This window comes from Pseudophryne corroboree, chromosome 2 (genome assembly GCF_028390025.1).
Source record: "Pseudophryne corroboree isolate aPseCor3 chromosome 2, aPseCor3.hap2, whole genome shotgun sequence".
NCBI classification, from domain to species: domain Eukaryota; kingdom Metazoa; phylum Chordata; class Amphibia; order Anura; family Myobatrachidae; genus Pseudophryne; species Pseudophryne corroboree.
Window position 1 is genome coordinate 533,415,718 of NC_086445.1, and position 27,666 is coordinate 533,443,383.

Below are 27,666 nucleotides of genomic sequence, written 5' to 3' on the forward strand. Positions count from 1 at the left end.
TTTTTAGATTATTCATTTAACAGCTCCTGAGTAACTTACTCTGGGGGATATTGTATTATTCCTCTCTGTGTGAATTTGCTTATCCTGAATGTCAGAGAATTTATATTATAAGTGACAATGTGGTATATTTGTAATGACAGGCTGTGTAGAGAGCATCAAGTGGAGATCTAGTGACACCTTTCAAGGCATGTAATAAGCCAATTCATTTCCATCAGTTCCACCCACTGAACTTGCTCCTTTCACACATGGTTTTACCATAGACAAAGCTTTCTTAAAACCATAAGAACACAGAATACTCCCATATACCAAGTGTAGCATCAAGTGTGTGGGAGATACAGAGAAAAAGACATTGAATTTTCACAAATGTATAAGAGTATGTTCATTCTAGCAAACAATTACTGTACTTTTTTTTTTCTCTTTTACCAATCTATATCGCATACCAACATCTGCCAGTTATGCTGAGAGCTGTGTTTATTGGTAACATTAGCTTCTCTGATAATATTATTTTTCATCGTTGCATTTTTATGGTGATAAGAAATTACTTTTTAGGCTCATTCTACAAAACCCTCTCAGCAGGGCAGCAGCTATTACAGCCTTGGCCAGCTCCCCAACCCCCCTGTGCACCTAATGTTTTAGCGTTTCATCCAGTTACAGCTTTGGGGAAATGTCTTTTTAAAAGAAAAATGAAAATGTAAGAAAATAAAGATGATACATTTTTCCACAGTTCCTATAAAAAAATAAAAAAATAAAACAAAAACAAAAAAAGAATATGGGAAAGTGAGACAGATGTTTGAAAGTTGGTGAACAGGTTACAGATCTGGTGTTTCATGATTAAAGCCTGTACAGATGTGTTTGTGCTATAAATCCCCAGCATACCTTGTCTGGTCTGTGGGCTGGCACCACATCTGGAGAGCTCCTCAGAGCCAGCCCTAGGCATAGGTAGTAAAGGCAAATGTCTAGGCGCATCTGAAAAGCCTCCTAGGGGCATCTGGGCAGGCTGGACATCTAACTTCTGATTAGCAATTTTGGAATGTAGCTTTATTGCAGCTACTGTAGCTTTTTTTATTCATTGTGGCACTGCATGCGTGACATGATGACACCAGAAAAAATCTTGCCAGTTCTGGAGCTCCTATAAAGTAAAAATCTTAAAACTGTTATATTTTATGGCACCTTAGGCATTTCTATCATGGGTTCAATGTGCAGTCCAGGGAGGCCCACACCGCACCCATATTTTAATACTCACCTGAGTTCAGCACCGGGCACAGCTGTTGTGGTAAAAAAACCTTTAGAAAATGGCGGCCGCACATGCACAATATGACTTTTGTCTCCGGAACATGCGGACGCCATGTTTCCGGAGACCTTCGCATGCGCAGTAGATTCCGGCATGATGCCGGAGCCTACCATGCCTTTGAGAGGAGGGGGCTCACCTGGAGTCAGCACACGAGCCCCCTCCTCTCTTAAGATGCCCCTGCGTGGCACCCATGTTGATACACTCTGTTTTGTATGGTGGTCAGATAGACTGTCTCTGTATTGTGCCTACGACTAATGGTTGCTAACCATACCTAAATTTTTATTGGACCCTGCCTACAGTGGATTTGTTCCCACCTACATGAAGCCACAATCATAATTTGTTCCAGGACCACTTTAAAGTCTTAAGTTGTACCCTCTTTATTACTGTCAGGTGTACAGTACCTATCAAAGAATTAATCATACTGTAGGTGACTAATTATGTATGCAATTTATACAATTTTGATCTATGTTATGTCTCTAACTACTGAAAAAACAGTAGTCATTTCTAAATGGAATGAAACGCCAGGCCAATCTGTAGAAAAACAGCAGTATAAAATGTACTGGCAAAGTCTATCAAATAAAAAAGTTATGTTTATTTTCCCAACAACTGGCAACAATGCAAAAAACAGTCTATTGAAGAAACCACAAAGTAGTCCAGTCACTAATGGGTTACATAAAAATTAAAACAATAACATGCTTGTCTTGCATTCCCTTAGAAGGTACTATAATTAAACTGTGAGCATATTCTTCTCTGCAGAGAAAACAAATGGCAGTCTCATTCATAATTATTAATTATCCTGTATCATAATTGGGTATACATTTTTTCTCTAGTTTAAGGTGATTTGAATCATTGCTGTTTCTGAAAAGAAGACAGCAGAGGTAGCTGATTACCAAATCCATAGAATAATAGAAGCACTTCATTCACCAAATTAGAGATAAGCAAAGTTTAGGTAATGCGAACTTCGTGTTCCCTTGAATGCTATTCTCACTGAATTTTTAATTTGCATTTTGTGGAATTCATTGTCTACAAATAGAGCTGGGAACAGTTCATTCTGCTGCCTTTTCATGTCGGCGGTAGGAAAGAAAGGACTTAAGGCCAAGTTCCAGTAGCAAAACTTGTGATATTTCTGGCCCAAACTTCGAAAATATGAATATTTTTTTGGACAGTTTTAAAAATATTTCTCATCTCTATATCAAATGCATCACATACTGTAGGTGAAACATGCGAGCCGCTAACGTTCTATTTAAAATCTTCACTTTTTTATTTCAGTGTAATATGAATATATGCAGCCATCGTACCCTTATCCCTATAATTGTGTGCTTTATGCTTACAATACTGTATTCAGGATAGAAATCAATGGTTTGCATGGCACCACTCATTCTATTTTTAAATCTTGCAGCACAAATTGCTACTTCTCCGTACATTGTAGTGCATACAATATTGAGCTTGAAAATACCACTCTGCATCCAGTTTGTCAAGAAAAACAGCTAATGGTTGGTTAGGAATGACACTTCCAGAATAGACAGGAGTGGGTTGGAAACCTTGCAATTTGAAACATTGCCTCTTCAATACAGATATCATTCTCACTCAATCACCAAGCAGTATCCCATACACTCTGCTATCTGACTGCCCCCACCATTAACATCCTCTTTCCACACTACAGAAGAGCACATGCGAGATAAAGTTAGTTCTTAAGAAGTTGCTTTTCATTTTTACTTATACTTTATGCATGGCCATATCAATAATGCCCCCCCTCCCGCTTTATAGTGCCAAGATTACCGGCATTATACAGTAGGGGGCGTGGCTATGATGATGCGATTCAGTGAGAATCACGTCATCCGCTGCCCGGACCACCCACTTTAGTTACTAAGTGGGCAGCTGGGAAGGGAAGTACCTCTAAAATCGGGAGACTTGCCTCTTCCGGGGGGCTGGGAGGTCCACACGATTTTCAGGAGCGCCTGGCTGTTACAGGAGTGTAGGCAAGTATGTCCCTGGGTTTAGGGGGTTTCACACTGTACAACCTGCACCCATTCATAATGCTTAACTCTTCATTGGTGCCAAAGGTAACACCTGAAGGTAAAATAGTGCAAGCGCCATGTTTCCGGTGATCTATGCCACAGACATCACAGAAACATGACACACGTGCCATGTTTCCCGAGATCTGTGCATGTATTATACTTGAATAGAATAAATAACACTAGAAAAATAATGAAGGTAGAGTGCAACACATAAATCCTTATACACATGGCAAATAAGAGGGGTAAAAAAAGGGGATAAGGAGAGGTAGAGGGGAAGGATAAAGGGATTAGGAATAGATGGGACAAAGAGCTAACCTACAGCCTAATCAAGAGCAGGACAGTGTGGCCGAGATAGACAATTAAATAACGTATTTAGAGGCTTAAAAAGGGGGATACTACAATGGCTCAAAGATAAGGGCTTAGAGAAAAGAGCCTTTAAATTCCAGCAAGGAAACCAGGAAGTCAGTGTGTTTGTCCAAAAAGTAGGTAATAATATCAACCATAATCTATGTAGTAAACAACCTAATTAAAGTAAAGTATACAGTGTGGAAACTGAATGAGAAGGTGACTAAAGGGAAACAGAGTGGTTCAAAAGGGGTAAGAGCCCATAAAACACCAAGTACAGGATGCATGACACATTGCATTTTGAATGGTTTGCATCCCGCCACTCATCACATGCATATCAGCGTTTATTAATGGCATATGCATGAATATTTCCTGATGAGAGCTGTCCTTTGCATGGTGGGAACTTCCGGTGTGCACCATAAAACATTGCTCTATTATCATGGAACAGTATTTTAACTTTTCTCAAACATTTTCATATTGACCTTTTTGTTGTTGTAGGAAGTAAAACTGCCACTAGGTGGCATTCCTTAAAATTTCTGTAGAGCTCCTAAGAAGAGGGCACAATGCACTTGCAATGTCAAAAGACAATTTATATAGGAGATAATAACTTAAAAACAGCTGTCCACTGTAGTGGCCTCAATGCATGAAAGGCATACTTGATGATTTTCTGTCTTGCATCATTGTGGCCCCGCTACCCAATGCCAAGAATACCGGCATTGTGGGACAGAGGGTGGGGCCATGAAGACATGATTCAGTGATGGGGCTATGAGTGGGTGCGGGGGGTGGCTGGCAGCAAGGAAACTTGCCCACTCTTCCGGTGGGTCTAGAGAGCCACACGATTTTTGGGAGCCTCCTGGCCATTCTAGTAGAGTAGGAAATTATGATGAAAGGGTAGCAAAAGTGGAAATTATGGGGGAGAGATATGCAACTAATTTTGAAAGCAAAAAAAAAGCACACAACTTCTCAAAACCATGTTGCAAGTGTGGCAGATGTAACATTTGCAGAGAAATTTAGATTTGGGTGGGTTATACAGTATTGTTTCTAGCAGGACAAATACTGTCTGCTTTAGCATGTAGAAGAAGAAGAAAATTAAAGGGTCTGTTGGCACCGTGCAGGCAGATATATTAATAAACCTATTGGTCAGCAGCCACCTGGTGAAGAGTTAGCCAGGCTCTTCTAGTGTGTAAACCTAAAAGCAAAAGATATACTAGGCAGGCGCTTGACCAAGGTAGTTAAAATAGAACAGTTTAATATAAACATAACACTTAAATTGACACAAATACACACATACTAGACACAATTAAAAAATGTATGATAATCAGCCTGAATCACAAAATGTAGTGACCAAGCTGATACAAATAATTTGTATCTTTTGGAGTCTCTGGAATGATAGATAGAAATTGATTACTGAGTATAATTACCAGTGCAGCATGTAGCAAGCAGAGACTCTCAGTATAGTTCAGTTAGTCTCAACGCTTGAGTCCATATGAAGATGGTAAATATGAGTGCTGTGCTGTCACTAATTATGCAGATACCGTAACCATATGCCGTTGTTTAGAACGGTGGGAGTCTTACCCGATGATGTAATGCCGCTAAGCAGACCGCTGGCCAGCGGGTATTGGATGCGGTAGTGCTATTAAATGCTGAGAGTGGCTGCTACATCCGGCACCCGGTCCATCAGAGGGGTATGTTCACCCGTACGATTAAGCGGCAGATATAAATGTGGAATGCCGCTGAATCGGCTGCTGGTATCCCGGGACGGATTTGATGTCAAGCAGTCACTTTATGCAGCCACTGGATGTGGTACTGCATAGGGTTTATTGCAGAAAACCGTCACAGGCACAGGTTGATGTATTGGTAACGGTAAAACATAAGTTGAGATGGACCGTGTGCGGGTGCCTTGTCTCACTGGTCCGTCACTCCAGAGGTCTGCCCTCCATTTTCTCAACGCATTTCTCCGCACTTTGGGGCGGCTTTGTCAAAAGGCAGAGCATATCTGCTTTAGCATGTAGCCCACAAATGTTAGACAGCTTTATTTTTACACTACAATTTAGATTTCAGATTTGACACACCCCACCCAATTCTAAATCTCTCTTCCCATGCTACATCTGCCCCACCTGCAGTGCAACATGGTTTTGCCCAGTTGTGTGCTTTTTTTGCTTAGCTTACAAACCTAATTCAGGCCCATAGTGTCATAGCTGGCCCTAACCAATTTGAAACCCTAGGCAAAAGTTGGGCTTTTCCCCCTAGCACTGCTGCTAGTTTAGCCTCTGAGCAGACATCAACACCCAGCATCCCTCACCTATAGCAATACTTATTTTGGTGCCCTTGCTAGCAAGAGCACTGGCGCCCCCACCCCACATATTTTGGTTTGCGTACATCTCCAAGGACCTGTACTGCATTGTCTTCATCTGCGAGATTGCTTGCAGCCACCCTTAGCTGCAACATGATTGACATACTGTGGCTGTGGGGATCATCGACAGGGACCGTTCTACAAAATAGGGACGCTTACTGAGATGGCCAAAGGTAACGACCAGTCGCAATAGTGATCCGATGCTGCATCTATGGATGAATCAGCCCTCCATGGGGGAGGCGTCTTTTTCCTACAGCTGCCTCCTGCTGCATTAGCATATTTGAACGATTCTCACTGTGTCCATCTCTGAATCAGGCCCTGTATAAATGGCTTCAGTATGAATTGCCGACAGCGGTATCCCATTCACCAGTATACTGTCAGTGGGGAGTGCACTACAAAACCCCTTGCAGGATTGCCCGAAACCTTGACATATGCTTTGGTGACATGTGATGTTTAAATAAATTAATTTCTTTGCTACATTAAGATGACTGGTGAGTGCACTCTCTATGCTTGGATATATATATATATATATATATATAGAGAGAGAGAGATATCTCTTACATATACTGTATATATATATATATATATATATATACACTCACACCTTCCTGCAGGCCTGCTTGTTGTCATATCTGCAGGTGAGCTACCCCATTTCCAAACTGCTTAGGAGTTCCATTTTCAAATAAACCCCAAGCCCATGTTGCCCCTGCCTCTCTAAACTGGTCCGTGGCCACTAAAAGGGTGTAGGAGCTGGTGCTACCTCTGCTGCCATAGTGTGCAGACGAAGAGGAAAGAGCGCCAGATGTCCACACTCACAGCTCTGGAGTTCCCACCGCTCTGTCCCTCCCCGGTATCAGTTGTCGGACACAGGAAATTACCGGGCGTAGACTTCTACCACGTGAGATATAGGAATGGAGATGGGCGCTTACCTGCCTCTCCCAGTCCCGCACCTCCCAATCCCCACAAAGTGCTGCTGTTAAGTTGGGCCCGCCCTAGGCATTTGTCTAGTTTGCCTATGCATAGGATTGGCTCTGCCAGAGCCGGCCCTAACCACCTTGATGCCCTAGGCAAGATTTTGGCCGGTGCCATCTAGCACCACTGCTAGTTCCGCCTATAACACAGTCCCTACTCTCAGCACAGCACCCATCACCCAGCAGCTCAGTTCACACCTGCAGCCAGCAATACCCATCACCCCTCACCCATAGCAGTCCTTATTTTGGTGCCCTATGCCAGCAAGAGCATTGGTGCCCCCATATTTGAAACAGGGACACAAAGGTGCATGTTCTTGCTGGGAAGGGGCACGGCCACACAATAGTACCCCCAATTAAAATTACGTCACAAACTAGTGCAATGCAATGTTGCTTGGTGACGTAACACCACACCATATTGCTCCTTGTTAATATTACACCACACATTATTGCTCCTTGTTGATATTAAACCACACCATAACACTGCTTATTAACATTACATTGTAACATTGTATTGCTCGTTATTCACATTGCACCATACAGTAGTGCCCTTTATACACAATATGCCACACAGCATTAGCACCCCTTTATGCCACACATGAATGCCCCCTACACATATGACCCACATTAGTAATGCCCTTATGCACATATGCCCTACATTAGTAATGCCCTCAAACACATAATGCCACACAATAATGCCCCTCACACATATGTCCCACATTAGTAATGCTAGTAACCTATTTTTGCTTGCTGGCAGTTTGTGTGTCCACCCCTTCAGCTCCCTGAATCCATGACTGTGCTTTGTAGGGTGCCTGGATGGCTCCATGACTGCAGGGAGACAGTGTCACTGTCTCCATAAAGGTCCAAGGGGAAGGAACTGCTCCTGCTGGTTATGGTCACCAACAAAAACTGTCATTTCGACAAACTGATTAAATCTGTGACATACCCAACCCATCTGAACAACAGGTTTTGTCCAATTTACAGTGTTTGGTAGCAAATGGTTGATTATCATTTGCTCTCATTCATTACCAGATTTTCATTCGAACCAGCCAGGTCTGGCTGATTATCTGCCAGATAATTGTATAATGTATGCCCAGTTTAAGGCTGGGTACACACCGTCGCAACATGACGGCCAATATATATTGCCAAGTGTGTACCCAGCATCACACATTTATAATAACCAATTAAAACCAATAATAACTAAAAACAAACAAAGAAATAAATAAAAATCCCCAGAGCACTGTGTTATGAATACGGGACTGCAAGGTAAAATGAGCGATGTTGCGTTGGAGACGTTGTGTTACTACAAGGGTTACCACGTGGTTCCAATGGCATTTTTCCTGCATCTCATATAATTAAATTGCCCCCTATGTCTTCATGATTCAGTAAAGTAAATGTATTTTTGTGGTAATGTCCTAACCTAATACAGTTACTTAGGATTGTATTTGTATAGGAGAAAAAATATATTCCACAGAGAATCAGACAGTAATGGCCTGAGCAAGAATGCAGGCGGTGCAGCCTGTGTGCTTCTTTGGTTTAATGTGAAAAGCTTTTACTCTGTGCACTAAACAAATCCCCTTCTACTGCCTGGCTGAGCTCCTGTTACTGTATGAGAATCTTGTAGGGTATAAGATTAACATATAAATTCACAGAAGTGAGAATACCAGCAAGTTCAATTATTTCACACTCAATCTCCCTGAGATTGGACCTCTCTAAACCTATTTCTGAAAACCTTTCCATCATCTGCTGACTATTTGAATCACTCGTATGCTCATCATTGCTCGTCCATCAGAGCTGGGCACCTTAACTCATCTGGTGCATAGAGAGAGAAAGGAGTGCATACCAGCACAATGGGTGTAATTCTGAGTTGATCGCAGCAGGAACTTTGTTAGCAGTTGGGCAAAACCATGTGCACTGCAGGGGAGGCAGATATAACATGTGCAGAGAGAGTTAGATTTGGTGGGTTATTTTGTTTCTGTGCAGGGTAAATACTGGCTGCTTTATTTTTACACTGCAATTTAGATTGCAGATTGAACACACCACACACAAATCTAACTCTCTCTGCACATGTTATATCTGCCTCCCCTGCAGTGCACATGGATTTGCCCAACTGCTAACAAAGTTCCTGCTAATATTCAGGAACCTGCTCTAAACACAAAGATAATTATCTGACTTCCTGTTATTATACCAACAAAACTACAACAGGTACAGTATAACGCATCAAACAAAAAAGTCATACATCCATAATACTATCCATTATTTATGGGTCTGTATGCAAGAGCAGTTCCTGTCATGTCGTATGTGACATGGGGAAATTGGTGGGGAGCACTCCCCTTGTCACATATGCTCACATACAAGTCTTCCAGATGGGTTCCAACTTCCAACCCCTGCCTTTGTGGTTTCTACCAGCTTTAGTACCTGCTTGAGGAGGGCTTCAGTCTTCACACCAGTTTCCACCACAGCCGAACCATGTGGGAAGCAAATGTAAGTGATATCATTGCCTATCTGTACTAACAACCCAATCATGGGGCCTGACTCAGAGATGTAGGCTAATGCCATCGCAGCTGCGATTCAGTACTCAGCGGCTGTGCGGTAATATGAAAATGTGGCTGCTGATAATCTTAGATCTGCCGCTAATGTTTTAAAGACGCATCTCTAGAATGCACATCGGTTGATAATTGACTTTCTGAGTAACCTTTTGATCGTGCCATATAACCGTTAGTAGTAAGACACCGGAGCCATGTTTTTTGTGTACGGAATCACAGTTGACCACGAAACAAGCAGACCTGTGATTGTGTTTCCTCTCCCCAAAAACGCTCTCTGACTGTCAGTTACTTTGGGCCTGATTCAGGTCCAACAAGCGGCACATACCGCAAACTACCAATTTTTGGACCCATACTGTAAGGGTCTGTGATGTCAGTCATGCTACCGAATCAGACTGTCAGAGACTGACAATCTGATGTCATATGGAGGTGGGGATGGAGAGGAGGTGGCCCCCATTTCCCAAGACCGAGGCATGTCACCGTCATTGTTGGCGAGGGATGGGGCCAGGATCTCCACTTGCGTGACCCCAGCTGATAGTATTGCGGATGGTCTGATGTTACGTCCTAGGACACAGCTCAGATCAGTAATGCATGTGACGCCTCCTGCTGCATTATCATATTAGAGCTATCACTGCTTTCATGCAAGCAGCAGCGATAGCTACTCTAACTACATCTGAATCTGGTGCTTTGTGAATAAATCCACACTGCAACCGCCATCGCAAGATGATTGCAGCCACAAAATCACTCCACTGTGTAGAACATCGACATTGCGTCTGTCTCTGAATCAGGCCCGTAGAGCAGCAGCATGAGCTGTGTACTGCAGCACCCTGACTTATCATCCACTGGACATGGGTAAGTGCGGTTGGCCAGGGCAGGATCATGAAGAAGGTGGTGCAGATAGTCGCTTATGGTCTGGTAAGCCCGATGGGGCCGCTCTGCCACCATCACCATTGGGATGTGTTTAATTAGTTTAAGGGGAGGTGGTTGCCTCAACTGCGAGCAGAGCTGGATTATGGACAAAGCAGTACAGGTAAAGAGGTAAGGTGCTGCAGGTGCGAGTGGAGGAGGGGGGCTCAGGTTCTGTGGAGAAGGGGGGTAGTATTCAGTGAGAACTATAAGGGGAGGCAGGGGCGTAACTCCAAGAGACAATGCAGATGCCTGCTTCCGGGTTTCAAGCCCTGATGGGGCACCTACATGTACAGAAGCACCGGTGTGGTTTGCAGCATGATCCAAGTGTGACCGCTGCTCTTCCAGTGGAGCTCTGCGGCACACCTGCTACTGCTGCATAGTTAATTGGCTCTATCCTAGGAGCCCTGCTAATGGGGGACAGTTAATTTCCCGACTGTCGGGATCCCGTTAAAATGCTATGAATTGTGTGAGCAAAACATGGGACGTGTTGGAATTGGCCCAGATGTAATGCTCTCACAATATTGGTGGCATTGTCAGATATCACAAATCCCTAGGAGAGTCCAAGTGGGGTAAGCTATTGTGCAATGATTTCCCTGAGTTTTTCTAAAAGGTTCTCAGTGGTGTGCCTCTTACTGAAACTGGTGATAGAGTTCAGAGAGAAAAAGAAGACTCCTTTTTTGTCGCACTCTTAGAAATACAATATGATATGTCTTGTTGTAGATATTAAAACATAACGTTTACTAGTTACTTAAAATAATGTCTCCTAAGAACAAATAAAGAGAATAAAATCATCTGAGCAGTGGAGAAATATTTTTTTATATAATAGAATATATCACATTCTTATGCCTCTCATTAGGTAAAGATCAGCGGGGAGATCTAAATAGATCATTCTACCTTAATCTGCACACCTCTTTCACATCAAATATGCTATCATAATAGGCGTTATAAACAGTATGTAACTCTTATATGCTCCCAGACAAAATGCGGCTAGGGAATAGGGCCTAGAGTGGCTGATCAATGAAGATAGAACCAAAGAATGAATATGCTGTCAACGTTAGACTGGAGTCTATAAATATAGACCTACTACACCGAGTCTTCCCTGAGGGTCGGCCCCATACTGAGTAGCTTCCAAGATCGGATGGAGTTGGGCCTGGGCAGTATGGTATGATAGTAGGTCACTGTGTGCACCACTCCTGAATCGTTGATGACAGTTAAGGAAAATAGAATTCAGAAAGAAGCAGTACAGGTGGATCTGCTTTTGGCGTTAGACAGTGGAGGGATCCTTCCCACCAGCTGGAGAACTGCCGTGGGAAAAATTCACTGAATCACCAATGAGAGTCAAGAAAACGGAAAAAAAATTAAGTAAAGTTTGAGTTCAGTAATTAAACTTATTAGTTCATAAAACACATACAGAATTGAACATTATTAATGGAGTATAATATACTGAATTCACAAATGAAATGCATATTACCAGTAGTTTATAATGAGATGAGCAAGGTACACAAAAATGAAAGGAATTTTCTCTCATTCCAATCTTACAGTATAACAATGACTATACACTGTACATTAGATAAGAGAGTTACAAAAATGAAAACATTTGTAATGCAGAGTATCAAGGCCACGTTTGGAAAATAAAATACAAGTTGTAACAAAAAGATATATAAACAAATGTTTCCAAATGTTGCTACAATTATACTGCGCTTGTTGAAAATAATCAGTTGAGTAGATATCAAATTTTCACTCACATAAAACACAGTAACAGTGATACTTAGTACGTACCGTGTTTCCCTGATAATAAGCCCTACCCTTGCTTTTGGAAACTGGTCCAAAATAAGCCCTACCCTGAAAATAAGCCCTATCAAAATTCCCATTACCCGAGTCCGTGCACTAAATTCAATGCCTCCAGCTCCACCCCCGCTAACCCCCTTCACCGCTGCCCTGCTTGAGGGATGCTGTACAGTACTGTATCAGTCGTTGAAGACTCCAGCTCCCAGTCCCAGGGATGCATTGCGCCCTGCGCATGATGTCACCGTGCACATCACGCGGCTTCTGTACACGGCGGGAGCAGAGTAGCAGCGGCGCCGGCGGAAAGCAAGAAGAAGAACTGGAACTTGAAAGTGCTGTAGGTGAGGAGCAGGACTGGGGGCATGGTGGCTGTAAAAGGAGTACTGGGGGCTGTAAAAGCAGGACTGGGGGCATGGTGGCTGTAAAATAAGCCCTACCCCGAAAATAAGCCCTATCGTCTTTTTTGTTAAATAAAATAAAATAAGACAAGGGCCAGTATTTACTAAAAATCCGAGTTTGGTCGATTTGTGGGTTTTTTTCTAAGTCCCAATCCGAGAATTCACTAAGCACCAATCTCGGCAGTGTCTGGTCTATTCGTAATGGTTTGAATGACAACGTCCCGAAATAGGAATGAATAGACCATCGGTCAAATGCGGCTGTTATTTCATAGAATACGGGAATTCACTATTCATTCGTATTTGGGTGTTAGTCTCTGAGTGCTCAAATGCGGTCGTATTTTTTTGCGATTCGTTAAAAAAAGCGGCAAAAAATAGACCTGCTTTTTTCAGTCGTGTTTACATGTGTTGCCAATAAAAAATCACTCACACCTGAATTAGGATGCCTATAAAAGGATGTTAGGGCTATTTCAATACACCTACACTCAGAAATGGCAGCAGGACTGTGGGCCAGTGATCTTTTGTGTGCTGTGGGATTCCTCAGACTCAGACATCAGCCTGTAAGTACCCAGGGCCAAGAAACTGAACATGGTCAGCAGGTTGTACAGGTTCTGCGGAGGCTGCGCAGGCCTCGTTTTTTTAGGGGGCGTTTAAACTTGAACGCATTGTCCGATGATAAGGTCATACAGATGTTCCGTCTAAATCGTAACAACATTTTCCGTCTGTATGACCTTGTCAAACTGGGCCTAGACCCTGAGACAGCACGCTCTCGCCCTGTCTCAGGCCTGCACAAACTCCTGGCTGTGTTGCACTTTATGGCTACTGGCAGCTTTCAGGCTGTGTCTGGGAATGTCATAGGAATCTCACAGCCCTCATTTTCAAGAATCTTAACACAGGTGACGTATACCTAACAACCTCTTCTGTTTTGTGTTTGTTTTAATTTCTCGGTGGCCAGTTCTGTCCTAAAATCTCAAGTTTATTGTTCTTTAAAATGTTCACACAGGTTTTGGCTGTTTTGCAGCCCCACATCGAGGACTCAATCTGCTTCCCTACCCAGGAGTCTCAGTGGCATGCCGTCAGGGTAGATTTCTATGAGCTGGCTGGCATGCCCAATGTGCTTGGAGCCATAGATTGCACACACATTCAGCTGAGACCACCTAGGGGCAGCCAGCACATATATACTAACCGCCATTTTCAACACTCCACAAATGTGCAGGTGGTTTGTGATGCAAATCTGAAAATAATGAGTGTTGTTGCTGGTTACCCTGGGGGCTGCCATGACTCCTTCATCCTCAGTCAGTCATCCCTCTTTGATAAGTTTGAGGACGGACAAATGCCAGATGGATGGCTGCTGGGTATGTAATTTGATATGTGTAGGCCTGCGTATACTTTGTCCAAATACAGGGGCAGATGTATTAACCTGTAGAAGGCATAAGGAAGTGAGAAACCAGTGATCTGTGCAAGGTGATAAAGGCACCTGCCAATCTGCTCCAATATGTAAATTAACATTTAGGAACAGATTGTCTGCTGCCTTTTTTACCTTGCACATATCACTGGTTTTTCACTTCCTTATGCCTTCTACAGGTTAATACATCTGCCCCACAGTGTGTTACTTATGTGTTGCTGTATCTTAACATGAATCACGTTACTATATCTGTCTTTTAGGTGATGGAGGATATGGCTGTTACTCTTGGCTTCTAACTCCATTGTCCCGACCTGATACCCCTGCTGAACACAATTACAATAATGCACATGAGTCCACACGGAATGTGATAGAAAGATGTTTTGGTGTGCTGAAATCTAGGTTTCGGTGTCTGGATAAGTCTGGTGGCCTTTTGTTGTATAGTCCCTCCAAAGTGACTCAAATTGTGTTCTGCTGCTGCTTTCTTCATAACATGTGTTTGCAACAACATCTGCCACATGTTGAGGAGGAGGAAGAGAAGGAAGAAAGCAGCCAGCAAGCAGAGAAATTAGAGACAGCTGGTGATACTTGGAGTACTGATGTAGGGAGGCAGGTTAGGCAACAGATCATAAATCGCTATTTCTAAGGTAAGCTTGGTTTGCTTATTTCATTTGTTTTGTCTTCATAAATAGATGTTTTGTGTTTTTTGACAAAATCCATTACTCTGAATGTGTCTGTCTCCTTGACACATACAAACATATCCTCGCTATATGAAAAAAAATGTTGCATGTGTATTGTGTGTCTTTTTAATATCAAAAATAAGAATTTACTTACCGATAATTCTATTTCTCATAGTCCGTAGTGGATGCTGAGGACTCCGTAAGGACCATGGGGAATAGCGGCTCCGCAGGAGACTGGGCACAAAGTAAAAAGCTTTAGGACTACCTGGTGTGCACTGGCTCCTCCCCCTATGACCCTCCTCCAAGCCTCAGTTAGGATACTGTGCCCAGACGAGCGTACACAATAAGGAAGGATTTTGAATCCCGGGTAAGACTCAAACCAGCCACACCAATCACACCGTACAACTTGTGATCTGAACCCAGTTAACAGCATGATAACAAAGGAGCCTCTGAAAAGATGGCTCACAACAATAATAACCCGATTTTTGTAACAATAACTATGTACAAGTATTGCAGACAATCCGCACTTGGGATGGGCGCCCAGCATCCACTACGGACTATGAGAAATAGAATTATCGGTAAGTAAATTCTTATTTTCTCTAACGTCCTATGTGGATGCTGGGGACTCCGTAAGGACCATGGGGATTATACCAAAGCTCCCAAACGGGCGGGAGAGTGCGGATGACTCTGCAGCACCGAATGAGAGAACTCCAGGTCCTCCTCAGCCAGGGTATCAAATTTGTAGAATTTAGCAAACGTGTTTGCCCCTGACCAAGTAGCTGCTCGGCAAAGTTGTAAAGCCGAGACCCCTCGGGCAGCCGCCCAAGATGAGCCCACTTTCCGTGTGGAATGGGCTTTTACAGATTTTGGCTGTGGCAGGCCTGCCACAGAATGTGCAAGCTGAATTGTACTACAAATCCAACGAGCAATCGTCTGCTTAGAAGCAGGAGCACCCAGCTTGTTGGGTGCATACAGGATAAACAGCGAGTCAGATTTTCTGACTCCAGCCGTCCTGGAAACATATATTTTCAGGGCCCTGACTACGTCTAGCAACTTGGAATCCTCCAAGTCCCTAGTAGCCGCAGGCACCACAATAGGCTGGTTCAGGTGAAACGCTGAAACGACCTTAGGGAGAAATTGAGGACGAGTCCTCAATTCTGCCCTATCCGTATGAAAAATCAGGTAAGGGCTTTTATAGGATAAAGCCGCCAATTCTGAGACACGCCTGGCTGAAGCCAGGGCTAACAGCATTACCACTTTCCATGTGAGATATTTTAAGTCCACAGTGGTGAGTGGTTCAAACCAATGTGATTTTAGGAATCCCAAAACTACATTGAGATCCCAAGGTGCCACTGGAGGCACAAAAGGAGGCTGTATATGCAGTACTCCCTTGACAAACGTCTGAACTTCAGGAACAGAAGCCAGTTCTTTTTGGAAGAATATTGACAGGGCCGAAATTTGAACCTTAATGGACCCTAATTTGAGGCCCATAGACAGTCCTGTTTGCAGGAAATGCAGGAAACGACCCAGTTGAAATTCCTCTGTAGGGGCCTTCCTGGCCTCGCACCACGCAACATATTTACGCCAAATACGGTGATAATGTTGTATGGTTACATCCTTCCTGGCTTTGATCAGGGTAGGGATGACTTCATCCGGAATGCCTTTTTCCTTCAGGATCCGGCGTTCAACCGCCATGCCGTCAAACGCAGCCGCGGTAAGTCTTGGAACAGACATGGTCCCTGCTGGAGCAGGTCCTTTCTTAGAGGTAGAAGCCACGGGTCTTCCGTGAGCATCTCTTGAATTTCCGGGTACCAAGTCCTTCTTGGCCAATCCGGAGCCACGAGTATAGTCTTTACTCCTCTCCTTCTTATGATTCTCAGTACTTTTGGTATGAGAGGAAGAGGAGGGAACACATACACTGACTGGTACACCCACGGTGTTACCAGAGCGTCCACAGCTATTGCCTGAGGGTCCCTTGACCTGGCGCAATATCTGTCCAGTTTTTGTTGAGGCGGGACGCCATCATGTCCACCTTTGGTTTTTCCCAACGGTTCACAATCATGTGGAAGACTTCTGGGTGAAGTTCCCACTCCCCCGGGTGGAGATCGTGTCTGCTGAGGAAGTCTGCTTCCCAGTTGTCCACTCCCGGAATGAACACTGCTGACAGTGCTATCACATGATTTTCCGCCCAGCGAAGAATCCTTGCAACTTCCATCATTGCCCTCCTGCTTCTTGTGCCGCCCTGTCTGTTTACGTGGGCGACTGCCGTGATGTTGTCCGACTGGATCAACACCGACTGACCCTGAAGCAGAGGCCTTGCCTGACTTAGGGCATTGTAAATGGCCCTTAGTTCCAGGATATTTATGTGAAGTGACGTTTCCATGCTTGACCACAAGCACTGGAAATTTCTTCCCTGTGTGACTGCTCCCCAGCCTCTCAGGCTGGCATCCGTGGTCACCAGGACCCAATCCTGAATGCCGAATCTGCGGCCCTCTAGGAGATGAGCACTCTGTAACCACCACAGGAGAGACACCCTTGTCCTTGGAGACAGGGTTATCCGCTGATGCATTTGAAGATGCGATCCGGACCATTTGTCCAGCAGATCCCACTGAAAAGTTCTTGCGTGGAATCTGCCGAATGGAATCGCTTCGTAAGAAGCCACCATCTTTCCCAGGACCTTTGTGCATTGATGCACTGACACCTGGCCTGGTCTTAGGAGGTTCCTGACTAGGTCGGATAACTCCCTGGCTTTCTCCTCCGGGAGAAACACCTTTTTCTGTACTGTGTCCAGAATCATCCCTAGGAACAGCAGACGTGTCGTCGGAATCAGCTGCGATTTTGGAATATTTAGAATCCAACCGTGCTGTCGTAGTACTATTTGAGATAGTGCTACTCCGACCTCTAACTGTTCTCTGGACCTTGCCCTTATCAGGAGATCGTCCAAGTAAGGAATAATTAAGACGCCTTTTCTTCGAAGAAGAATCATCATTTCGGCCATTACCTTGGTAAAGACCCGGGGTGCCGTGGACAATCCAAACGGCAGCGTCTGAAACTGATAATGACAGTTCTGTACCACAAACCTGAGGTACCCTTGGTGAGAAGGGCAAATTGGGACATGGAGGTAAGCATCCTTGATGTCCAGAGACACCATATAGTCCCCTTCTTCCAGGTTCGCTATCACTGCTCTGAGTGACTCCATCTTGAACTTGAACCTTCTTATGTAAGTGTTCAAGGATTTCAGATTTAAAATGGGTCTCACCGAGCCGTCCGGCTTCGGTACCACAAACAGCGTGGAATAATACCCCTTTCCCTGTTGTAGGAGGGGTACCTTGATTATCACCTGCTGGGAATACAGCTTGTGAATGGCTTCCAATATCGCCTCCCTGTCGGGGGGAGACGTTGGTAAAGCAGACTTCAGGAACCGGCGAGGGGGAGACGTCTCGAATTCCAATTTGTACCCCTGAGATACTACCTGCAGGATCCAGGGGTCCACTTGCGAGTGAGCCCACTGCGCGCTGAAATTCTTGAGACGGGCCCCCACCGTGCCTGAGTCCGCTTGTAAGGCCCCAGCGTCATGCTGAGGACTTGGCAGAAGCGGGGGAGGGCTTCTGTTCGTGGGAAGAGGCTGTCTGCTGCAGTCTTTTTCCCCTTCCTCTGCCCCGGGGCAGATATGAGTGGCCTTTTGCCCGCTTGCCCTTATGGGGACGAAAGGACTGAGCCTGAAAAGACGGTATCTTTTTCTGCTGCGAGGTGACTTGGGGTAGAAAGGTGGATTTCCCGGCCGTTGCCGTGGTCACCAAGTCCGATAGACCGACCCCAAATAACTCCTCCCCTTTATACGGCAATACTTCCATATGCCGTTTGGAATCCGCATCCCCTGACCACTGTCGCGTCCATAATCCTCTTCTGGCAGAAATGGACATCGCACTTACTCTTGATGCCAGAGTGCAAATATCCCTCTGTGCATCTCGCATATATAGAAACGCATCTTTTAAACGCTCTATAGTCAATAATATATTGTCCTTGTCCAGGGTATCAATATTTTCAGTCAGGGAATCCGACCAAGCCACCCCAGCACTGCACATCCAGGCTGAGGCGATTGCTGGTCGCAGTATAATACCAGTATGTGTGTATATACTTTTTAGGACATTTTCCAGCTTCCTATCAGCTGGTTCCTTGAGGGCGGCCGTATCAGGAGACGGTAACGCCACTTGTTTTGATAAGCGTGTGAGCGCCTTATCCACCCTAGGGGGTGTTTCCCAGCGCGCCCTAACCTCTGGCGGGAAAGGGTATAATGCCAATAATTTTTTAGAAATTAGCAGTTTTTTATCGGGGGAAACCCACGCTTCATCACACACCTCATTTAATTCATCTGATTCAGGAAAAACTACGGGTAGTTTTTTTTTTTCACACCCCACATAATACCCTTTTTTGTGGTACTTGTAGTATCAGAAATGTTCAAAACCTCCTTCATTGCCGTGATCATGTAACGTGTAGCCCTACTGGAAAATACGTTTGTTTCTTCACCGTCGACACTGGAGTCAGTGTCCGTGTCTGGGTCTGTATCGACCTGATGTAACGGGCGCTTTTGAGCCCCTGACGGTGTTTGAGACGCCTGTATTAACTGATTATCCGGCTGTCTCATGTCGTCAACAGACTTTTGTAAAGTGCTGACACTATCACGTAATTCTTTCCATAAGATCATCCAGTCAGGAGTCGACTCCCTAGAGGGTGACATCACTAACACAGGCAATTGCTCCGCCTCCACACCATTTTCCTCCTCATACATGTCGACACAACGTACCGACACACCGCACACACACAGGGAATTCTCTGATAGAGGACAGGACCCCACTAGCCCTTTGGGGAGACAGAGGGAGAGTTTGCCAGCACACACCAGAGCGCTATATATATATATATATAGGGATAACCTTATATAAGTGTTTTTCCCTAATATAGCTGCTGTATATCTTTATATGCCAATTTTATGCCCCCCCTCTCTTGTTTTACCCTGTTTCTGTAGTGCAGGACTGCAGGGGAGAGTCAGGGAGCCTTCCTCCAACGGAGCTGTGAGGAAAAAATGGCGCCAGTGTGCTGAGGAGATAGGCTCCGCCCCCTTTTCGGCGGCCTTTCTCCCGCTTTTTTATTGTAATTTAGGCAGGGGTTAAATACATCCATATAGCCCAGGAGCTATATGTGATGTATTTTTAGCCAAAAAAAGGTATTTCTATTGCGTCTCAGGGCGCCCCCCCCCAGCGCCTGCACCCTCAGTGACCGGAGTGTGAAGTGTGCTGAGAGCAATGGCGCATACCTTAATGAAGACAGGACGTCTTCTGCCGCCGATTTTCCGGACTCTTCAGTCTTCTGGCTCTGTAAGGGGGACGGCGGCGCGGCTCCGGGACCCATCCATGGCTGGGCCTGTGATCGTCCCTCTGGAGCTAATGTCCAGTAGCCTAAGAAGCCCAATCCACTCTGCACGCAGGTGAGTTCGCTTCTTCTCCCCTTAGTCCCTCGATGCAGTGAGCCTGTTGCCAGCAGGTCTCACTGAAAGTAAAAAAACTACTTTAAACTTTTTCTCTAAGCAGCTCAGGAGAGCCACCTAGATTGCACCCTTCTCGTTCGGGCACAAAATCTTAACTGAGGCTTGGAGGAGGGTCATAGGGGGAGGAGCCAGTGCACACCAGGTAGTCCTAAAGCTTTTTACTTTGTGCCCAGTCTCCTGCGGAGCCGCTATTCCCCATGGTCCTTACGGAGTCCCCAGCATCCACTTAGGACGTTAGAGAAACAACAGATTATGAGTGGCATGCATTAAGTCTGGATAAGTGTTTGAAATCTTGCAGTGCTAATTTCTTACAAGCCCACATCATCCATTTAGTATTTCACTTTATCATTGTGTATAATGTCCTAATGCACAGGTTCACAAACTCGGCCCTCAGGACCACACACAGTGCATGTTTTTCAAGTAACACAGTAGAAGCACAGGTGTATGAATTACTCACAGACATATGTTAAAAGGTTCACAGGTGGAGCTAATTATGTCACTTGTGATTCTGTGAGTAGACCTGCAAAACATGCACTGTGTTGGTCCCTGATGGCCGAGTTTGAGAACCTGTGTTCCCAAAAAACACTCCTCAACATATAATATGTTAGCCTTGAGGAATACATGTGTCCCTATGTGTGATGCACCATCATATTTAAGACTCACAAACTTACTGTAATCAGGAATAATTTATTTCCTAATGTTTGATGCTGTAAACTTGATGATGTGTAAGTAAATACACAGTTTGCCACACATATACATTATTGTACACATTTTTTTTTGTAAAAGTACATATTTGTTTGTTTCTGCATCATGTGTAAAAACATGCTTAATAATTTTTAACACACACAAACATGTCCCAACAATACTGACATTCATTTGGACAATGTTTTACAAACAAAACAAAGGCAACATATTACAAGCTTTTTACGCCACTCAATTGAGTTCATCTTGTAATGTTGTATAGATAAGATAGCTAAGATATGTATCACTAACATTGTAATTTGGATTGTCTGCAGGCAAAGAGAATGATTGGAATCTAGAAAGAGTAATGATTAGAAAAAAATCAAGTGGTCAGTTTACTTCCTGCTAAAGACATTCTGCCTGGCTGGCAATTATTGTATCTGCAGGCAAAGAGAATGATTGGAATCTAGAAAGAGTAATGATTAGAAAAAAATCAAGTGGTCAGTTTACTTCCTGCTAAAGACATTCTGCCTGGCTGGCAATTATTGTATCTGCAGGCAAAGAGAATGATTGGAATCTAGAAAGAGTAATGATTAGAAAAAAATCAAGTGGTCAGTTTACTTCCTGCTAACATGTATGTGTGGCTACATCAACATTTTCCTCCTCCAATACCCTAAAAAAATGAAAAGGAATAAATGTGCGTACTATTTTTTTCTATTATTTTGGCCCACTTATAATTAATGATGTTAAAAAAAGGGTCAAGGAGCTAAGTGTGATATTTTGTAAACCATCAAAAACACTTGCTAACTATTTTGAGTTAATTATCACAAATGTCTAACTTGTTTTTTTACGTTTTTTTGGGTGGCTGCTTGTCCTGGCCTTTGCCTTTAGCAGTGTCATGTTGGCGTGCTCTGGTGGACCGTCTTGGTGGTGATGAGACTGGCGTGATATTTGGAGTAGTCGTACCAGAACTGCTGGTTGTTTGCTGTTGGTGCATGCATCTGAGAGTTTAATTCAGGTTAGTGAGGGTGGCATTGAGTTCACGTGTAGCAGCATTTTGATTGTCTACTATTCTGAATAAACTTTCATTAATCTTTTGACTGTTTTGAAAAATGCTCATATAACTTTGCTGTTGTCTGTGCTGTTCTTCCATTAGTCTGTGCTGTTCTTCCATTAGTCTGTGCTGTTCTTCCATTATGCGCTGTAAGTTGCCCATGACCTGTGTAATGTCTGTACGCATGAGTTCCATGGTATTGCCTATTCTGGTTGTTTGCTCATTTTGTCGACTCAGATATCTTGAGATTCTTCTGAGGTGAGATGGTAGGCTTGCAAACATTTGTGTCTGCTTACGCAGGCAATCTTCATTAGTGGCCTGCTGTCTAGCCCAAATAGTCCAAAACACCTGATCAGGGCCTTGTGTTGTTGGGCTGTGTTGTGGTGGTGGTGTGCTTTGCTGTGGTGGTGTACTCACAGGTACTGGGGGGCTCATTCCTTGCATTAATGGCTGCATTTCTAAGATGTTTGTCTCCTCCATGTCACTGTGTTGGTGTTGTTGCGGAGTGATGCTGTTCCCAGGACTCTAAGCTGAAATGTTAAACATATCTACGTTAGCTATCCATATGTTTGTGAAATGATAAAAAATCACTACACATGGAACACATGTCATTCACTGTTGCTTTCAACTATGCTGCCTAGCAACATCATCACTCATAGCTTAAATGCATACATATGCCTGTTTGTGGTAAATGTGTCTGGTTACTTAATTGTGAAAGCAAACACTTTAGTTTTATTGTAGCTCACACATACTCCACCATAAAAAAACATTGTAATACATAATGTGTTACCTTATAGCTTTGTTCCAAAAAACATAGTAATGTTTTTGTATGTATTTTGCAATGTTACCTCAAGCACACATGAGATTTTCAGAAAAAAAAAAAACTTTTTACAAACAAACCAACATGCTTTTTTGTTGCAGCATCTTATACCCAATGTCATACTGTATGACTCAAGTGGACATACATATCTTTACTGGATGTGGACAAGGACATTTAGTTTGGATTCCATTTCAGCTTTTACTTACTGCGGTAAGTATTTTTGTTTTGGAAGTGTTTTGACTTAATGCGGTTATTACTGATTATGATTATGTTCTGACATTTTTCACTTTTTTTTCAGTTTGATACTCACAATCAAGATGAGGGGAGTGTGGATGACGTCTTGGAGGTGTGTCCAAAATTTGGAGTGGGGGGACAGAACATACGGATGATAATCTTCGTGGCGGGGTAGCCTGTTGTGTTTGTGCCGGGACAGACGACCTTGCTTTCTTTTCGGCCACAGGTTTCTCGTGGTGATGTCTTACAGAAGAGCCACTTCTGCTGCTCCATACTTCTTTTGATGGACCTTTTAATGAAAGTGCAATTTTGTTATGGCAATTCCTTTACAAGCATACCCTATACTACAATGGACACTTTACCTGCTTCCGCAGCGTCATCATCATCAGATGTGTTAGGATTTACTGGCCGACGAGTAGTACTGCTTTTTTCAGACACTGTATAAAATTAGATATATTCATAAATCATGCTATTGTGTATACATCCACCCATTATGCTTATAAACAGTTTTACATTTAGAAATGCTTGGTTTTTAATTCAAACAAACATAAGGACCAGAAATACAAAAATTTATCACAAAAAACAAACAAAACACATATGCACTATGGCAACATCAAGACAGCCAAACATGTACAGGACACTGACATAGGCCACAAGTTCAAGGAAAGGTTTTTTATTTATTTTTTTAAAACACACAACTTCATTTTGTATTGTTTAAAAAAATATTACAGATGCAATATCTAATTTGCTCTGTGATGTGGCACTCCAAAGACACATTACCAGTATATGACCAAAAAAAACCCAAAAACTAATTTTTTGAGAAAAAAAAATGCAGTATGGTGTCACGGTACAAATACAAGCCAAAAAAAAAAACCATTACAAAAAAACAATAACATTCTCTAAAGATGACATTACACATGTAAGTGGTTTAAAAACCACTTTCCAGTTCTCCAGCCTCTAACATGACAACGGATTTTTTACTAAAAAAAAACATGGAACACATATATAAAACATAGTCATAATCTAAAAAAAAAAAAAACGCCCAAAAGGAAAACATTATTGCAGGACAAATCAGAGACACACCAAGTCCAAACTACACATGCAAAATATCTGTCTGAAAAACACATGACATACAATAAAGTAAGATGTTACATTGGCTTTTAGCTAACACATGACCCAAAACAATGAATTTGCTGACACACACTTGAAGATGGGAGTAATATGCAACGTCACATGACACAGATTACAAAATAAAACATTTTAACACAAAAAAAAATACAAATACACATGCTCACCATTCTTCCTTGGCCTATCTGAATCCCGGACATGGGTTGCAGAGACAACTTCAGGAGGTATTACACTCCGCATGGGCTCCTCATACTCCAGATAACTTGCAATATAGGGCTGGCCACCACCGGTTTTCCGAGCCTCCTTGGCCTCCTTGGCCATTTTGGACTTGACACGTCGCTTTATGTCATAGTACCGTTTGCGGCATGTGTCCTCCGTCCGCTTGACCACCCCTCACTATTGACAGCAACAACTACTTTCGACCACAACACCGTCTTCCTCCGTGTTGGCACCTTGGCAGACTCAGGGCCAAATAGCTGCCTCTGATACTTCATCAGCTCACGCACCAATGCCACATTTTCTGCAAAACTATACTTAACATTCCGCCCAGTCTTAGTAGTGGTGCGTGGCTGCGGAGCACTCTGACTGTCACTGTCACTTGAGGCTGCTGCAGCAACCTCACCCACCTCTTCCACCTCACTAACCTCACCTCCTCCACCTGACCGACCTCCTCCCCCTCACTCACACCCTCCACCTCTGAGTCACACATAATTGTGTGTCTAAACAGTTAACACAGGAAAAAAAAAGACAAACAACACACTCCTCCACTACCACTACACAACTCACACACACACACACACACACACACACACACACACACACACACACACACACACAAACACTGACAAGGGACTATAAAGAAAAATAACTTGGACTAAAAATTAGACAAAACCACAAAATACAAGACAACAAGAATGACAAGACGACTTTCAAACACAATACCACACTCAGAAATCGCTACCAACACTCCTCACCAAACCACAAATTCACCTACCTCCACAGCACAACCTCCCTCCTCCTCACCACTAACTAAACCCACGAGGTGCGGACGGTTTGGGGCGTATTTATATGGTTGCACACAGACACTCCTACCATCTGAAACACAACCAATCACGAACGGGGATGAAAATCGAAACTGAAAGTGAAAATGCGGCCGCAGGAAAAATAAACCCTGCCGCGTTTAACTTAGGAAAAAAAAACAGCAAATCCAACAAAAACACGTACGCAAACGACAATGACGGCCATAAATGTGCCAAAAAAACCCGACTGGCATCGACATCGGAAAACACGAAAACCATAAAGTCGACTGCTTCGTAACTTTGCGTATATGGATTCAAAAAGTTGCATGAAAATGCACCCGATACAAAACGAGTTTAAACACTACACAAACCGACTCAAACACGAATATTAGTAAATATTGCCCAGTGTCTTATTATTGGGGAAACACAGTAGTAATGAATGAAGCAGTATTTTGGAAGTGGGGTGCACAGAATTTGTAGATTGAGTGCATGTTGTCAGCCGTTTGTGCTATAATAAGCAGAAAACTTTAGCGCTAGGAGGAATACCACATTCAACCACATACAGTGATGGTTTACACAACAACCCACAATATGTATAGAAACCACGTTTTTTAGAGGGAAGTTGTGATGTAGTAGGAATGGCTTCTCTTTGTTCATAAGATTCTACAATATCACATGCAAAAAAATAGAAAAACAGATGATAGTGCAGACCCTCATATAAATACTAGAGATGAGCGCCGGAAATTTTTCGGGTTTTGTGTTTTGGTTTTGGGTTCGGTTCCGCGGCCGTGTTTTGGGTTCGACCGCGTTTTGGCAAAACCTCACCGAATTTTTTTTGTCGGATTCGGGTGTGTTTTGGATTCGGGTGTTTTTTTCAAAAAACCCTAAAAAACAGCTTAAATCATAGAATTTGGGGGTAATTTTGATCCCAAAGTATTATTAACCTCAAAAAACATAATTTACACTCATTTTCAGCCTATTCTGAACACATCACACCTCACAATATTATTTTTAGTCCTAAAATTTGCACCGAGGTCGCTGTGTGAGTAAGATAAGCGACCCTAGTGGCCGACACAAACACCGGGCCCATCTAGGAGTGGCACTGCAGTGTCACGCAGGATGGCCCTTCCAAAAAACCCTCCCCAAACAGCACATGACGCAAAGAAAAAAAGAGGCGCAATGAGGTAGCTGACTGTGTGAGTAAGATTAGCGACCCTAGTGGCCGACACAAACACCGGGCACATCTAGGAGTGGCACTGCAGTGTCACGCAGGATGTCCCTTCCAAAAAACCCTCCCCAAACAGCACATGACGCAAAGAAAAAAAGAGGCGCAATGAGGTAGCTGACTGTGTGAGTAAGATTAGCGACCCTAGTGGCCGACACAAACACCGGGCCCATCTAGGAGTGGCACTGCAGTGTCACGCAGGATGTCCCTTCCAAAAAACCCTCCCCAAACAGCACATGACGCAAAGAAAAAAAGAGGCGCAATGAGGTAGCTGACTGTGTGAGTAAGATTAGCGACCCTAGTGGCCGACACAAACACCGGGCCCATCTAGGAGTGGCACTGCAGTGTCACGCAGGATGTCCCTTCCAAAAAACCCTCCCCAATCAGCACATGATGCAAAGAAAAAGAAAAGAAAAAAGAGGTGCAAGATGGAATTATCCTTGGGCCCTCCCACCCACCCTTATGTTGTATAAACAAAACAGGACATGCACACTTTAACCAACCCATCATTTCAGTGACAGGGTCTGCCACACGACTGTGACTGATATGACGGGTTGGTTTGGACCCCCCCCAAAAAAGAAGCAATTAATCTCTCCTTGCACAAACTGGCTCTACAGAGGCAAGATGTCCACCTCATCTTCACCCTCCGATATATCACCGTGTACATCCCCCTCCTCACAGATTATCAATTCGTCCCCACTGGAATCCACCATCTCAGCTCCCTGTGTACTTTGTGGAGGCAATTGCTGCTGGTCAATGTCTCCGCGGAGGAATTGATTATAATTCATTTTAATGAACATCATCTTCTCCACATTTTCTGGATGTAACCTCGTACGCCGATTGCTGACAAGGTGAGCGGCGGCACTAAACACTCTTTCGGAGTACACACTTGTGGGAGGGCAACTTAGGTAGAATAAAGCCAGTTTGTGCAAGGGCCTCCAAATTGCCTCTTTTTCCTGCCAGTATAAGTACGGACTGTGTGACGTGCCTACTTGGATGCGGTCACTCATATAATCCTCCACCATTCTATCAATGTTGAGAGAATCATATGCAGTGACAGTAGACGACATGTCCGTAATCGTTGTCAGGTCCTTCAGTCCGGACCAGATGTCAGCATCAGCAGTCGCTCCAGACTGCCCTGCATCACCGCCAGCGGGTGGGCTCGGAATTCTGAGCCTTTTCCTCGCACCCCCAGTTGCGGGAGAATGTGAAGGAGGAGATGTTGACAGGTCGCGTTCCGCTTGACTTGACAATTTTGTCACCAGCAGGTCTTT